This window comes from Lepidochelys kempii, chromosome 9 (genome assembly GCF_965140285.1).
Source record: "Lepidochelys kempii isolate rLepKem1 chromosome 9, rLepKem1.hap1, whole genome shotgun sequence".
NCBI classification, from domain to species: Eukaryota; Metazoa; Chordata; order Testudines; family Cheloniidae; genus Lepidochelys; species Lepidochelys kempii.
In genome coordinates this window covers 1,990,359-2,002,884 of record NC_136388.1, presented here as the reverse complement: position 1 = coordinate 2,002,884, position 12,526 = coordinate 1,990,359, and positions in this window count along the sequence as shown.

Genomic DNA, 12,526 nt, shown 5'->3' with positions numbered 1-12,526 from the left:
ACATGACATAACAAAAGTACTCTGCACTCTTCCAGAGCTCGCCTAGCACTGGTCTCAAAGCACGGGTGGTGGAGGGATGTGGTTGCTTAAATTTGTTTGATAACCTCAGTATTCTCCAAAACGATAAGGATAAAAGCAGCAGAGGTTCAAGCATTGTAATAACTTGCACTTGACAAGATTTTTTGCTATTACGTTGCCATTTATTCTGGCCTTGAAGAAAATGGAGCTTCATTCTATGTTCCTGTCAGTTCTCGCCAGCTAAGCAGAGTTGGGATTGGGGTGCATTTGGGCGGGTGACTCCCAAAGAAAATCCAGGCTGCTGAAGATGGAGGTGTTGATGGCAACAATACTGTGAAGGGATATGTTGCTAGAGGAGCATCTGCCTTTCAAATAGAAAAGGAGGACTTGTGGCACCTTAGAGACGAACCAATTTATTTGAGCATGAGCTTTCATGAGCTACAGCTCACTTCATCGGATGCATTCAGTGGAAAATACATTGTATTTTCAAGCTTATGCTCAAATAAGCTTTCAAGCTTATGCTCAAATAAATGTGTTAGTCTCTAAGGTGCCACAAGTCCTCCTTTTCTTTTTGCGAATACAGACTAACATGGCTGCTACTCTGAAACCTGCCTTTCAAATGGGACCCCCACCAAGGTCCAGACTGGGGAGCTAATTAAGGCTCACGCATTGTCCTCCACAGTTCCCCTCCCAAACTGTTGCCTGCCACTGCTATGCACTATTAAAGAGATGCTGTGTTTCAAAAGGAGCTGCAGAATGTGGATCCATATCTGACCCTCCTAGGGCGACCAGATGTCCCAATTTTATAGGGACAGTCCCGATATTTGGGGCTTTTTCTTATATAGACTCCTATTACCCCCCTACCCCCTGTCCCAATTTTTCACACTTGCTATCTGGTCACCCTAGACCGTCCCCAGGACCTCAGGGCTGTTTGGTGCGGGCTCATTTCAACATTCCAACTAGTACTCGGCGCAGTGATTCCTGTGTAGATTGTTTTGTAAAGAGTTTTGCATCCATGATGAAAATACATCTTGAAAATGTTACATAAATCAGACAAATAAAATTCCCACCGGGGCTCATGCCCACCAGTTCAGCTCTTAGCACTGGTGTGAGACCTGGTGTAAACAAGACTCCAGTGGACACACCCTTTTCTGCCATCATTTTAATTATTCCCGCTGAAAGCCAGTCTAACTGAAGCCATGGTCAAGAGGTGTGTGTAGAGACAGGAGTCTGTCAGCAGGGGTTAGTATGGGTAGGAATATTATTTGTAAATTCCTCCTGGTGCAGAAAAGGCTTGAATGTTCAATGTTATTATCCAGTAAAAGAACTGATAGGGCAGAGCTGCTTTCTCAGGTGTATCTGAGAACCACAGCAATCCAGTTTAATGATCCATGCTAAAAAAGAAAATGTTAGATTTGGAGCTTTTTTGAGATGTCAGAAATTTTTCCCTCCTGAATCGGGACTGCAAGTCAAAAATTTGAAGTTTTGTGAACTAGAAAAAAATTGGTTCAGGTCAATCTAAATGTTTCATTTAGATCCTTTGTGAATGTTTTGTTTCGCTACTGGCCAGTTTTCAATTTTTAAAAAAAAAATATTTGCTATAATCTGCTTAAATTTCTAAACGAAAAGGTAACCAACCCTTCTGCCAGGTGGAACAGCAGCAACAAAGGCCAGGTTCAGTATCTACAGGTTCCTTTTCAACAATCCAACACAAAACCAGCTCTGTCAGGACCTGCAACGTTGGGTAAGTTCCTCTTGGGGATTCACCATAAGTGCCTTGGGTGTTCACATGGATGCTGTGCCAGTTGCCTGGTGTGACTGAACCTCCCAGACCCCATCAGCTGCCTGCCTCTCCTTCTCCTCCTCTCGAACCTCGGTGGATTTTCTTGTCATTCCCTTAATCGAAGGTGGAGTAGGGTTGGGTTCTTGTATTGAACTCCTCTCACAATCTGACCCAATCTAGTCTGGTCCATTTGCCAGACAACCAATGCTCCCCTCATGATGGCTCTCTGTAATAATTTCTCCAACCTCTGTATATAGGCAAAAAGAACAGGAGGACTTGTGGCACCTTAGAGACTAACCAATTTATTTGAGCATAAGCTTTCGTGAGCTACAGCTCATTTCATCAGATGTATTTTTCACCCTTTTGCTGTCTGGCATTAAGGAACTTGCAACAAATATCCTCCAAGCCCTCCGTGTGATCAAAGGCCTCTAGGCAATCCCATCATGCTGAGCACCTAGGCAGGGTGAGTGTGTCCATGCAAACGAGATCAGCTCCTGAAGTCCTTTTCCACAGCTCACCACTAGATGTCAGGTGAGAGCTCATTCAGATTCTGCTTACATAGAAAACCAAAATGTTTCATTTTTCATAAAATTTTTGTGTAGCAAAATTTATTGAAACTAACCCAATTCTCACAAGAAGTTTTCTTTTCAATGAATCAGCAATTTTTCATGAAAACAATGTGTCATTGAAAAACTCCCAACCAACTCTACTCATAGTGCTTTCTTCATGGGGGAAAAAGAACTCCTTAATACTGTTTTGTTCAGAAACAAAAATTCTTCTTTGTTTGTATGACTAGGTCTCGGTTGTCAAAAGGCGATCCCTCCATAATGCTGCTGACTGTAGAAAAATCAAAATGAGAAATGTTATGTGAGCAGAGGCTGGCTTCCGTAAAGGGGAGACTTAAGGAACTAAAAGCTATTTTGAAGTCATTTGTTATAACAGAGGTTGTTATTGGTCGTCGATCGAGCACTTTAACCACAACTCGGTGAGACCCTTGAGCCAGGGACGGCGTCTAATGAAGCAGCATATGCGCACAGCCTGCAGGCGCGGAACAATAACCTTTGAAAGTAAACCCTCCTTTTCAGGTGCCTATGGGAGAACTCATTTCAGGCTAACCATGCGCACTCAGCCTGGGTGTGGCATTTCCCAATGGACCGAGCGCTCAGGGCCCAAACTTGCAGGGAGCTGAGCTGCTCCTGCACGGGGCTGTGTTCCTTCAAATCCCAGTGGCTATAAATGGGAGTTGCTGCCACCTGGCAAGTTGCAGGATTGGGCCCTTCATCAGAAATGTCTCTGTGGCCCAGGACAAAATACAAGTGGCAGCCTTCACCTCGCTCAGCCCACCAGTCAGATGATAATGAAGAGACAGCATGGCTACTGCGGCTGGTCTGTTGGAGCCTTGCCGAGCACGTGCAGCCCATGTGGGACCCTGTCTTGGTGTCTCACCGGCCAGGCCATGGCTCGGGAAGTATCTCCTTTCTGCGTCTAGTCTGGTGCACTAGCTATTCTGTAAGCTTCTGGAATGTCTGCTCAGGTCTCCTGCAAGAGGAGAGGCTGCCAGGCCCTCTAAGCCTTGAGTCACCTGCCCAGCCCGTGAACTGTAGTAAACCAAATAATATTCAGGCTTTGCATGCCCATGCTTCCCCTAAGATCCCAAAGGTCTTCCAAGCATGAATGAGCCCCGAGAAGGCTCTGGGGAAGTGGGAGGGGGTCACTCCCATTTTACAGATGGGGAGACTGAGGCGTAGGAGGATTAAGAAAAACATTTTCAGCACTAACAGGGCTACCATTCTGATTTCAGAAGTGGCCACTGATTTGCATGCCCAGCTGGAGGCACCGTGGGCAGGAATTTTCAGCCTCTGTGGGAGCTGTGGGTTGCTCCACACTTCAGAAAATCAGGCCAATGATGTCCCAGAAGCCCCCCAACCACCACCACCACCAAATCAGTGGCCATTTCTGAATATGGTGACCTTTGAAATTTTCCCAAGATCTCACTGTGAATCTGCTGTGGAGATGGTACCAGCATCAGCACTCTTGCCTACATCAGACTTCCATAGCTGCCTCTTCCTACAGTTCTCCAGCAAAGCAGAGATCCACTGACAGCTCCCTGTCACCGAAAGGAGTGAGCCAAATGGTGCACGGTGCTGTAGCAACCTACCCTGCGAACCCCACAGCTGCAGGGGCCTCAGATCCAGTCCCTAGCGTCAAGGCTATTTCAATTGGTGCAGAGCAGACTAAAGGTCATGCAATTCTGTGATACTAGGTATTTGTATGGCCCTTTGTACACTCCCAGTGCTACTGCAGGTACAAAGTAAACAGAATATTTCAGGAAATATTTCAGGAAAGATGGCATGGCCACATTTCAGGAAAGATGTGGACAAACTGGAGAAAGTCCAGAAAAGAACAACAAAAATGATTAAAGGTCTAGAAAACATGACCTATGGGGGAAGATTGAAAAAACTGGGTTTGTTTAGTCTGGAGAAGAGAAGACTGAGAGGGGACATGATAACAGTTTTCAAGTACATAAAAGGTTGTTACAAGGAGGAGAGAGAAAAATTGTTCTTCTTAACCACTGAGGCTAGGACGAGAAGCAATGGGCTTAAATTGCAGCAAGCGAGGGGGTTAGACTGGAGATTAGGAAAAACTTCCTAACTGTCAGGGTGGTTAAACACTGGAATAAATTGCCTAGGGAGGTTGTGGAATCTCCATCATTGGGGATTTTTAAGAGCAGGTTAGACAAACACCTGTCAGGGATGGTCTAGATAATACTTAGTTCTGCCTCAGTACAGGGGACTGGACTAGATGACCTCTCAAGGTCCCTTCCAGTCCTATGATTCTATGAAACCCAATGAGGGGTTTTATTATTTATGGGAGGGACTGCTGTGCTCTGAGGCCCTAGCCAGGGTCACTAGATCAGGGAGGGTGGGGGGTCTCACAGCCTTTGCCTCAGATGGAGCCTAAAAAGTTGCCTTTCGATTTAGTTGAATGTTCTCTTGTTATTGTATTATGATGAGAAAGGGTAAACAAGAGGGCACAGATGGAAAAAATAGAAAGAAGGAGCGGATTAAAAGACATAAAGGTGCACTTGAGAGGTTGTTGACTCCTGGCACCTCTTCAAATGTAGAACCAGTCCAGGAAACTGATCAAGAAAAACGCTTAAACTTGCATGAAGAAATCAGGAGCAAGAAACATTGTCTGACAGTTCTGCTGTAATATCACTGCACTTTGAAGAGAACAGCCACAGCTCAGGAGACATTCTACTAATTCCGGTGTCCCTTTTTAACATCCGTGATCCTTCAGCATGGCCCAAACTCATAGATGACAAAACAAGAATAATCTTAGAGAAATACTGACCATTGCAAATTAAAGGTAAAAGTTTTCCAAGTCACAACAGAAGAAGAAAATTATGTAAGAAAACTGAAAAATGGAGAAACTGTACAACTACACTGGCTCATATGTTCTGGGAAAATGGATGCAGTGTTGTGTTTTTGTTGCAAATGATTTAGTGTTGGTAGCCATAGTCTCATCGGTGTGGGTTTGGGGAATGGCAGTATATCCACAGAACTCTCAGAACTCATGAGAAAAGGCATGTTCACATCCGAAATATGGTGAAATGGAGCAAATTGGAAATAGGTCTGAAATCTGAATCTGCAATTGACCAGACTTCACAATCATTGCTTGAAATTGAGAGACAACACTTGTGAGGTATATTTGAAACAGTTGTGGCCACTGCTCTTCACTTAGTTGAACAGAACCTACCTTTTCATGGGTCCATGGAAACACTTAACGAGTGTGGAAATTTAAACTTCGTAGGCCAAGTTGAGTTACTGGCTAAATTTGAGTCTGTGGTGAAGGAACATGTTATGTCAGTTCTTCTCTGGAGAAGAAAGACACCATCACTTTAGCCCTACTATATAAAATTATGTCATTTTGAAGTTATCTCAAAAGGTAACAGGTAGAGTTATTAACAACAAAACCAAGAGGAACTATTACTCCATTATTTTGGATTGCACATCCGATATCGGTTACAAGAAACAAATGTCTGTCAATTTGAGATACATTAAGATCCAAGAGACAGAAGTCATCACTGAAGAGCATTTCCTATCATTTCTGAATATGCAGGAAATTTCCAGACAGGCTTTGTCAGATGAAGTGCTATCCAGACATGGTATGACATTTGATAATAGCAGGAGACAGAGATATGAAAATGGAGCTAACATGAGAGGACGGCATCAAGGTGTGCAAGCTTGTTTAATTCAAAAGAACAAAAAGGCATTTTTTGTTCCTTGCAGATGACATTCCTTAAATCTAGTGTTGAGTGACACAGCAAATTCCTCAAACTGGCCAAAAACTTTTCTTGGTGTTCTTCAACAAATGTACACTATATTTACAGCTTCAACAAGTAAGTGGATGGTTTTGAAATCCTGTGTGAAAATAACATTAAAGCCTCACTTGGAGACAAGATAGGAGAGCAAACTGGAAAGTGTCAAAGTCTGGCGGTTTCAGACACGAAGTGTGCAGTCAGCTCTGTTGAAATTGAGAGAAACAACAAAAGATAATAGCATGCAGAAGCTGGATCACTGGCAGATGATCTCTCCTCATTTCAGTTCATCATCTCACTTGTGGCTTGGCAGAACTTACTGTTTAAAATTCATATAGTAAGCAAAAAAATGCAGAGCTTAGTGCTTGGTCTTGATGATAGCAAATTAATTGAAGTTATTCAGACAAATACAGAATTATCATAAAAATAGATTTGAAGAGACTTTAATTGCTAAACGGATCACAAAGGAAATGTCAGGGCCTGTGGAGCTAGCTGAAACATGAGTCCGCAGAAAGAAGAAACTGTTCTGCAACAAAGCAGAGGTTCAAATCATTGGAGATGCAGAAAAGAGATTTAAATTTGACAAGATAAGAGCGGCCAGACTGGGTCAGACCAAAGGTCCGTCCAGCCCAGTATCCTGCCTTCCGACAGTGGCCAGTGCCAGGTGCCCCAGAGGGAGTGAACAGAACAGGGAATCAAGTGATCCATCCCTTGTCACCCACTCCCAGCTTCTGGCAAAAGAGGCTAGGGACACCATCCCTGTCTATCCTGGCTAGTAGCCATTGATGGACTTCATCAATATTGCTATGGACACTGCTCTCATGAAGCTGGCAGAACATTCTGAATTCTCATGAGAGCATGTGAACATGTTTGGATTCCTGCACAATGTGAAAAACACTGCAAACTTTTTTCCGACGAGTGAACTGGAAAATGTGTTCGGTAACCTGGAATGGGCTCTGACGAGTTCTGATGTCAATATCGTGCATGTAAACAGGCATGACCTGGCACATGAACTCAAGAATCCTTCTGGTGTTTTGCTGAAGCCTGCAGATGCAGTTGAGACACTTCAGTTCATTTCCAGGAGCAGTTTGTCCACAGTGAACCCAAACATGTGTATTGCTCTGCAAGTGCTTCTCACAACTCCAGTCTCTGTGGTGCCTACAGAAAGAAGTTGCTCAAAGTTTAAGTTAATAAAAACTTATTATTTGAGGTTGACCAAGTCTCAAGAACATTTGATAGGATGGGCTGCAGTGTCCATAGACACTGACAATTGCAAGACGCTGGACTTTCAAGTCGTGATAAAAGAATTTGTCAACAGAGCATTCCATTACTCAGGCAAGAAAAAACTCCTTATACTTTTTTCAGTAGTTAGCCACTGACGAGTAAAATGCAACAGACATTTTATTTATGTTTGTGTTTAGCTTTGAAGGTATTTGCAGCCAGTTTACTAGGTGTGGATTTCTATAGGTTATTATTTGCATACTTTGATTAAATTGGGAATGGACTATTACTAATGGAAAGGGGGCCCCCCATAGGTCCTCTCACAGTGGGCCTCCAGATTTCTTGCTACAGCACTGATGGTGCAGGAAAGAGGAAGAACAGCCCGATGAGGCAGTGTCCTTTGCATAGTCAGGTGGCAATCCTACAGCCACGCCCTGCTCTAGCAGTTCCACTTGTACTGTCAGTTTCTCAAGCAACCTAGAATTTTCAGCAGCTCTTTGATACACTCTTGACCCTCAAACTGCTTCTAATTTCCTTTCACTCGTTTCACAATTGGATTTCCCCCCCGGTGACAGGATCCCCAGGGTGTAACCTGAACTGTGGGACCACTGAGCCCTCTGTCCCACCAATCAGGGGTGTCCCTCTCACACACTGATGCTGAGTCAAGGCACAAAACTCTGGCAGGCCCTGCACTTACACAGACATCCCCAGGCAGGGATACACCCAGCTGAGTTCCATGAATGATCTCCCAGCCACTCGTGAACCATCAATAGGGAGGCTCCAGCCAGTTCCCCCCAGCTCCCTCATCTTGCACCCTAGGACTGTACAATCTTGCACTGGTCAGAAGCCTGGCCGGTTAAGTGCATTACTTAGTTTGCCACTTCTTCACAGGAAAGGGGTTAAGACCCAGCCTTTGTAATCTGAGCAGATTTACCAAGCGCTTTAGACAAACACACTGATAAGGATAAAACATTAAAATAAGTTTATTAACTACAGAAAGATAGATTTTAAAGGATTATAAGTGCTAGGCATAAAAGTCAAAGCTAGTTACCTTAAGAAATAAAAATAGAAACATGCATTCTAAGTCCTACATTTTCAGTCTAAGCAAGAGTTGAATCATACAGCTTTTCTCACCCTAACAGATGGTACAAGCAGGTTACAGTTCCTCAATACACAGGCTGGACTTCAGTTCAAAGTCTTTTTCTTCCAGACCTTCTTCCAGGTGTTGAGATGGGGAGACAGGAGAAGGGCCAGGTGATGATGTCATTTCCCCTTCTTTATATTTTCTTCCAGTTTGCTGGAAAGATCCTTGCTGTGATGAGGGGATCAGGCAGTCCCCACAGGCCTTCTCTAAGGAGCCTCTGGGATAGTCGATTCATTTTCTGATGAGCCATTAATGCTGTCTGGCTACTGATGGTTATTCCTTTTTTGAACCTGAAAGGCTGGTTGTGGGAGTTCCCAACCTCATGACGTATTTCAGTAGCACATCTAGCAATACTTCACAACTTCACATACAAGGACAGTACATACAATCCAACAGGATATTAATGTTCAACAGATCAAGATTTTTAAAATGATACTTCATAGGGTATGCTTTGTACAAGATATATCGTAATCGTATCCCCCTGGTGAATATGAGGGTTCCAAGGTGCTACTTTGAGGTACAGAGTGTCACACATACAACCTCGAGTTAAAGGAATCCAGAGTTTGGCAGCTGTAACAGAGGTGCGTTGTAGGTAGTTTTCATTCATTTTACTAGAGGAATTGGTGAGCCTCGGGAAGTTTGGAATTTGAGTTCAGTTCAAGTATTGAAACTTTGGAAGTTTCTTCGGAGCTTTTCCAAACCTTGTAGCCCTGCAAATCCAGGCAGGAAATCTCAGAAGAATGCTTAATTTCCAGCCATACCTGCCATGGGAGCCACCTGGAAAGAGTAGAGGAGAGCTTTATTTGTGATATTCCAATGATTGTCCTTCCAGGCCTGGCTGGGAACTAGAAGTTCAGAGGTTGGGCAGAATTATCTTTCTCAAACCTCCAGAAAGGGTTGATCTGAATTTAGGACAAATGTTCAGGTGGGATCCTATTTTCTCCAAACTGGTCTGCCCATCCCCTGATTAGTAACTGTTGGACAGGCATGTAACGTGTGTTCAGCTAGAAATGGGTCCAAACTGTAAAGGCCAGTGGGTGCCTTATATCTGGGGTTTTGCCCCTGGCCCTTATAGATATAGAGGTCCAGAAGCAGCATTTGGATGTGAACTTTCCCAGAAATTCAGGAGTGCTTAGACTGGGGGGTCTGAGTGCCTAATTCCCATGGGCTCCTTTGAAAACCCCAGCCTGAATCATTCTCCAAGAGGAATGTGTGGGACGCCCTTACCCTAGGGATGGACTGACTCAGGTTTGTCATTTTTGCCTTTCTATCCCCTCTGGGAAGGATCACATTCATTGTCCATTTCTTAGCTATTGGCGTTTCTTTCCTTCCCCCATTTTCTTCAATGGCTATTGTGTTGTGTTGGATTGTATTGTACTGTATTGTATTGTACAAATGATTATTTGTATTACTATGCTCCATCTTCCTCATCAGTTCGTGGTTGTGCTGTCCCCTTGGGGCAGACATGCTAGAAACTGCTTTCATGCCTGGCCCTACGGCTGCTAGCAAGCTGGCTCCCAAACTTCTGTGTGTGTGCTGACACCCTGGGCAAACCTTGATAGAAAGGTTGTTCGTGCTGTCATCCCCACTGTAATTCTTGCTGTCTGTTCCCACTGGAAAGCATCATTATCAGCGATGGACAAGAGCCTGAGGCATTTCAGAGATTTGGATCCAATAAGATAACAAGTGCTAGGTAGCCATGGTGACGCATGCTGTATAAAAACCGATGGATAGATGGGCATCCAGATTTTTGGATTTAACCTTGTCAGAACTTCTGTGGCTTCGAGTCTGCATACTCACTCGATGTCATTTGGTGAAGCAGGTCCAACATAAGCAAGTCAAACTGGAGCTTCCTTCAAGAACACTGAAGCTGCAGATAGGAGGGGGAAAAATCATTCCAAGCCAAACAGTAAGTATCTGGACTTGACAACCAGCCACCTTTACGAGCATCTCTGAGGCTCCCTGTAGAGCAAATAATTAAAGAGATGGGCGATATAGTGAATGATACTAATAAATCACCCAAGGTTGTCTGTGTCCTCTCCAGAAACATAAATCACTCGTCTTTACATTATGGTGACAAGCATTCTCCCCCAGTTGCTGGCACTTTGGATTTATTGGATGAAGTCGTTAGAAATGTATTAGGGAGAAAACTGAACTCATCAACCAAGTTAGCTTAATAGCTTAATTGTTCCGTGTGCAGTAAGTACTGTGTTCTTTTCTCTCTGGGTTGGAAAGTGCATCAGTTTTAGTGAGGGTAAGAAAATCAGGGTAAGAAGAAACCCAGGAATCCTCTGTGACTAAATAAGAGGTGATAATGTCCCCAAACAGCGCCTGCTGGGATAATCCCATCATTAGAATTGGCCTGTGGGGAAGAGAGTGGCGCCCCTGTGGGGTCCTAATCTCTGAGTGAGCCTTAGATGGGCTGTAATTAGACTCAGGCAGGTGCGTTTGTCTCTCTGTTAATTGGCTTCATGTCAGTGAGGGGATCTTTGAGAAACAAAGCTACTGGCGACTCTGCAGCTGGGGTAAGCCAGGGCCTGCCATAGACTTTGTGTGTTAATTTGGAAGGACAATTGTAAGTCAAAAATTCAAACCATTTCCATCCCCCTTCCCTGGCCTCCTCCTGCCCAAACAAAGGACAAACCCAGCAAGCTTGTGAAGTTCACTTTTCAGCAAAGTTAACTGTTTGACATGGGAGAAATGGGGAGAGAACTTTGTGTCTCACCCCAAAGTGAGTGAGAGAACTAACTGTCTCTCACCCCAAAGTGACTGTTGGACAGATGCCAAGCTTGGCCAACTCTGAAATAAGGCTGCACGTTTGGCTTATGCAGGAACCTGTGGGCCCAAGCCACAAAATCTGGTTCTGAGCCCCAAACACTGGGGAAGTTCAGAGCTTTGGCTTTGTGTCAGCCTGTTGCAGAGATAAGGATCAGCTATGGAACTTGGACTCAGATGTAACTTTCTCCCAAAGTTCCAGGGTTCATGTCCATGTATGATGCAAGCCCTAATGCTTCATATCTTCATCAGTGATTTAGATAATGGCATAGAGAGCACACTTATAAAGTTTGCGGACAATACCAAGCTGGGAGGGGTTGCAAGTGCTTTGGAGGATAGGATTAAAATTCAAAATGATCTGGACAAACTGGATTGGCTGTCCCTAGCTGGGAAGGCTCACCTTGGGGTAGCTTTACGCCTTTCAGTGGAGAGATCCCAGGGGAAATGTCCAGCCTGAGGGCTCTCTAGGAGTTGGAAGGATCTTTCCTTTCTCCCCTCTTCTGCGATTGTCATGATGAGTTCGCTGAAGACACCCAGCTCCATGAACCTGCTGGCCCAGCTAAGCAATTTTCCTAGTGTCTGAATTAAACTGGGGCTTGGCTGGGGCCTAGCTGGCTGAGGCTCAGTCCAGACAAGGCTGCTGTGATACCTGTAGATTTGGGACAGCAACTGCTAAAATTAGCTGAGATGAATTAAGCCTCCCTGGGTAGAAGGACACCTGCCATTTGCTCCTGGGGTGTGCAAACACCTACAGGAACATACTAGACCCTTGGCTGCACCTGGATGTCCCAGCAGCAGCAGATGCCAAGACAGCATTGCTCCACTTGCACTTGACAAGCAACTTTGGGAATTAGGCTCTTGTTGTTGTTGTTGCTTATTATTTTCATTATCACCATGTCTAGGACAATCATCCCGGCCTTTGTCACATGGAGATGGAACTGTTGCGGAGAACTGGCTCAGCTACTCCACACGTGATTGGAAAGCATACATTGCTTGAAATTCTGCTCACAGTTTTTGGTCCTAGCATGAAGCTGGACCAACCCCATAGGAGTCCGTGGGGGTATTCTGCATCTACAGTGGTATAATGGAGGGCAGAATCTGGGCTCATGCACAGATGGAGGAAATAATTTTGATTGCTATTCAGGCTTGTCAGAAAGATGCAGCGGCACAGCGAGCATCTGCGTTTTCATTCATGACACATAAGAACGGCCAGACCAAAGGTCCATCCAGCCCAGTATCCTGCCTTCCGACAGTAGCTAATGCC